The 5,181-nt window shown below is 34.3% G+C and overlaps 1 long non-coding RNA gene across 1 annotated transcript; it reads left to right on the plus strand.

The window, feature by feature from the left end:
* Nucleotides 1-3,340: 3,340 nt before the first annotated feature.
* Nucleotides 3,341-4,257, plus strand: LOC144981157 (uncharacterized). The gene is made up of 2 exons (XR_013647025.1): nt 3,341-3,548; nt 4,151-4,257. It is a non-coding gene; the product is annotated as an uncharacterized LOC144981157 (long non-coding RNA).
* Nucleotides 4,258-5,181: the final 924 nt, after the last annotated feature.

A 5,181-nucleotide genomic window follows, 5' to 3' on the forward strand; every position in this document is an offset into this window, starting at 1 on the left:
AATACAGCAGTCAAACGTTTACAAATTATATATAAGTAAAAAAAATAATACTATGCATAACAGAGAGATAATTTACAAGAAAGAAAAAAATAATATCATCTCCCAAAACTCTAACTATGCATTAGACTGTTTCAAGTAATTGTTTGTTTTTTAATGGCCAATTAATTCGTATTATTACTGAATTTCACTGAAAAAATGTAGACAAAAATAAAACCATTAAAAAAAAAAAGGAAAACAAAAATGATAGCATTCAACAAAATTATAATAATAATAATGAATAAATACAAAATTGTACATATCATTACAGACCTGCCTACTTGAGAAAAAAATAATTTCATTTGTAATTCTTAAGGATATAAAACAAATTGTAGTCGCTATATACTATTGTTAACTACGTATATCAGCATTTTACCCTCACAATGGTTAAATAATACTTTAAAATCCCTAAATTGTGTAGTCTGACATCACCTGTCTTCATTTTCAAATAGGTTTTTATTCTTAGAGATGCTCATATGTGACCTCTCGCCTCAAAACGGTATCATGTCAGAATGATTTTAAGATGCTGAACATTGAGTGAGTTTATTTCTAGAAATATCAGAGTTGCAATGAGGTTGAATGCTTTTTTGAATAGAATGAATATCGTATTTTAGAATGCTAAATAGCAATAATTCAAATTTTTTACCAGTGTTTAGCTTTAATTTGGCTTTTTAGCATCTGGTCACCCCGACATAATACCGTTTTGAGACGATGGGTCACATATGAAATTCTGAAATTGGAGCCAAAATGTCGTAAATTCTACGAGATTTTTGTAGCTGTCGGCAGATCTGTCATTCATTATATCATATATATTATCCAACCAGTCTTTTTTTTTTTTTTTTTGTTTGTTGCTTTAGGTCTCTTCCAACACAATTGAGGTGATATGAGAGACCGCTGAAACAAAAAAAAAAAACAAGCAATCTAACAAAAATAGTACAAATGTAAATCAAAATCATAACCTAAAGATATCATAAGCTAAATTATAAATAACCAAGAACAAACAGGCAGAAGATTTACAGGAAAAAAAATATCCCCTGTCAAATATACAATCACAAACCAAAGAAGCAGGATAGGCTAGTAAAGAGAAGAAGAAACGACATCACTATCGGATCGTACACCCATGCGAACATCATAGGTATATGATTCAAGGGTGATGCTCCCATCCAACCACAACCAGTCTTTAATGAAATGGAATCAAAATAACAGTGAAGACATATTATTATACTTGAATATGGTAGTAAATCTACAACTATATACACTTTTATTTTAAATATATGTACAAAACATAGTTTTTTTTAACCATAATAAAACAGCATACAAGTACAAGAATTTGCAAACAGAAGAACCCTGGTATTTCCAACAAACAAGTACAGGATAAATTAGTGATAATGATAACGTCAAGGAATGGGGTGGAGGCAATAAAATTTGTTGACAAGAACCTCCTTTCACAATTACTAAGAGGAGGATGTTGTGTTTTGTTTGGCCTTTTACCAGGCATGATGAGCAGAGGGTCCACTCTAGGGGTGAGGAAGGACAGGAGAATAGCCTCTAAGAAGATGTCAGATGACAATGGACATGATTGCCAATGCACAAAATGCTGAAGAAAGTCATGGCGAACAGAACATAGAAGCAGATGGGACAAGGGGAATTGTTCAAATAGGGAACAAATTTAGATCCCAAGGGCACACCATCTGTGTACTCTAGGGATGAGGAAGGACAGGAGAATAGCCTTCTAAGAAGATGTCAGTTGACAATGGACATGATTGCCAATGCAGAAAATGCTTAAGAAAATCATGGCTAGCATAGAGGCGGAAGAAATTGTATTCGTAAAAAAATCTTAAATATACGAACCATTATGTCAAAAATGAGTTATTGATACTGCAATGCAATACTATACAAAAAAAAAAAAACCGTCAATATCAAGTTATTTTGAAAAAAAATATAATAGGGTTTAGTTTTCATCTGTATATCTTGTCTGAAACAACACAAATGTCGGAAAAAATATTACTTGTATTTCCCCCCTCGAACATATTTTGCAAAAACTCCAAAAACTGCAAATCTAACAGCTGCTCACGAAGAAAGCAGCAGCCGTAACAGAACACAAACTTCATTCCCCAGTTATGATAAATCACAGTTGGAAATTGAATACCACTTAAATTGAGACCTTGGAAACAAAAACTTTATTTTTTTTCAAAATCTCAAGAATGATAGAGGTCACATCAAGAACAGTGAAATCAAAACAGCGAAACCTTGTAGAAAATTGTTAACAGGGTGAACGCAATTCAAAACCCAATAAATAGTATGTACATTTAATGCATGTTTTATCACAAGTAGTGTAATTTGTGTTGCAACCAAAGATCATGTGTGTGCAAGCCATCTTAAGATAACAGTGATGAAATGGAGGACCAGACAGGTAAATAAATACCTCTGAGTATATGCAAGTCAAGAAAAAGGTTCTATATACAACAAGTACAAGAATAGTTAATTGAAAGTACCGGTTGGTTTGATGCTTAATGTTGATAAATTAGTTTATAAAGATTCTGTGGAAAAAAATAATGAAAATAAGCCAAATTTTCTCCAACTCCGACCAAAGATTTGCACTCACTTTTATGCATTGCTGTTGGACTAGCCTTTTTTCTGGACTATCGTTTTTAACTATCCATTTTTATATCAACTCTTCATAATCTAATAATTAATATAGATTATGAGGTGGCTAACCGACTTGAGAACTCGGAAGCTTTAAGGTAAACCTATACCAAAGTATTTGACAAAACCCAAAATATTAATATGGAAATGAACACTTCTCATTCACACATAGATTCTATCAAACCAAGGGATGCGGGGTTACTATTTGAATGAAATGTGTTTGATACTGATTTATTGAATTAATGTAATACAGTAGCCACCCAACGACTAATAGAGAAGAAGTGCGAGAACTAACTAGAAATTTTATGCAGATGGAGATAAAGATAAAGGGAGTAAATGTGATTCATGAATGAAGAACACAAAACAAAAAATGTTTCGCCCTTGGCCTTTTTCAAGTGTTTACTTGAAAAAGGCCAAGGGCCGAAAAGTCGTTTGTTTTGTGTTGTTCATTCATGAATCAGATTTACTCCCTTTATCTTTATCTCAATTTAATTGACTCATTTAGACACCTCTATTTATTAGTTTTATGCAGATGACACCATTTCAAGCATCTTCTAATTTTCTCTCAAAAATATTGTGGGGTAAGTCATGGCAGTGCTGCCAACCCTAGCCCATGTAAACGTGTACAGGGCCATTCCATGTAAAATGTTACCTGGGAACTAATTTTTCAAAGGGGTATAACTCAAATAAAAGTTGGTGTAAACTTTAGAGGACTAATTAAACTTTATTTTTGTTATAAAAGTAACCTCCCTTTTTGGTCATGTGACTCGGCGGCCATCTTGAAAAACAGCACATGTTTACAAGCCAGATATTTGCTAAAAGTGGTAATCTTCTGAAGCCCAATACTGCACCGTTTGGCATCACAGGTACTTGAATTTGTTTCTTATATTTAAAAACATGTTTTACTACTTGAAACTATTGTTTAATATTTTAAAATTGTCATATTACACTAGAAATCGTCACTCATGAGGACTCAATTTTCGTGTCCCATCAGTTACCATTTAGGACATAAAGTTTTCTTAGCTGCCATAATTTTTTTTTTAAATGGCTTGAGCCTTTAGATTTTCTGTCAATGCATAGGGCATGTTAGAATGACCATAAAGTTAATTTCCATATTTATCATTTTTTCGCGTTACAATGGTAACTGACGGACAGTAACTGATGGGACAGAGCTGTGTCAGTCTTCTGTCCCATCAGTTACTGGCTCAGAGAGGAGTAAAGCATTACTTTTTTTTTTACATAGACTTTAAATATTAATGTTTGAATTGCATAATAGCTTTGTTCAATCCTTGTGTAATGATTTTGAAGACTCAAAATGAATTTAACTCAATTAAAATCCCAAGGAGAGAGAAATGACTTTTGTGGGGAGGTGTCTGAGAAAGACTTTTGTGGGGAGGTGCTGAGAAAGTTCCTATCATCCTGTTGAAGCTTATTCTGACATTTTTTTCTATCTTTATCTCTTGCCCAGATCTGTATCAAAGACAAAATGCCTCCAAAGTCACCCCGCACAAAAATGAGAGAGTACAGAGAAAGAATGGGGGAAGAGAAGAAAAAAGAAGTGAAGGAGAAAAATAAAGAGCAAGCGAAGAAATATCGGGCAAGCATGAGTGAGGAGAAGCGCAAAGCAGAGAGACTCAGTAACACGCGTAGAAAGAGAGAGGCACGAAGAAAAGCCAAAGTTTCTAGTGTTTCCCCTAAGCACAATCCTCTTTTTCTAGTGTCCAGTCAGAGGGAAAAGCTATAAGAAAAGTAGTGAATTCTCTACCTCAAAGTCCTAGGCGTAAAATTGCAGTATTAAAAAAATTGGCAGTACAACATGGTATTCTTGTGGAGAAATCAAAAACATCCAGGAGAAACTTGTTTGAGTCTGAGAACTTAACAAAGATGATCACGAGCTTTTATGAAAATGATGAAATTTCCCGCCAAAGTCCAGGCAAAAAGGATTTTGTTACAGTTAAAGATAGTGAAGGAAATAAACAGCAGATCCAGAAACGTGTTATGCTTATGAACATTATGGAAGCGTTCCAGCAGTTCAAAAAGGAAAGACCAGACATCAAAGTGGGTAAAAGTAAATTTGCACAATTGAGACCACAACATGTCGTAACTATAACCGAGAAAGACCACCATGTATGCTGCTGTATATATCATGAGAATCTTGAGCTACTTCTAAACGGATTGAGAAGCTACAACAATGAAGTTCCAAAACCTGAAGAACTGATAAGTTCCTCTCTTTGCCAGGACCCAACAACTTCCTGTTCACTAGGAACGTGTGACAAGTGCCATGATGTGACTGCTATCATCAGAGAAAAAATCATGCTCTTGTTTCCGCTAACACATCCAAATTTTGCATTCTACCAGTGGGGAAAAAACTCGAAGAAAGAACTGATTGAGATGGCTTTGGATGACCTCGAACAAGAGCTTCGTAGACAGCTACAGACAATGCGCATACATAGCTTTCTAGCAAAGTGCCAACTTCATCAAATGAAAACTTTAAAGAAC

Source organism: Berghia stephanieae, chromosome 10 (genome assembly GCF_034508935.2).
Source record: "Berghia stephanieae isolate SIO BIC M18660-M18661 chromosome 10, UCSD_Bste_1.3, whole genome shotgun sequence".
Taxonomy (NCBI): domain Eukaryota; kingdom Metazoa; phylum Mollusca; class Gastropoda; order Nudibranchia; family Aeolidiidae; genus Berghia; species Berghia stephanieae.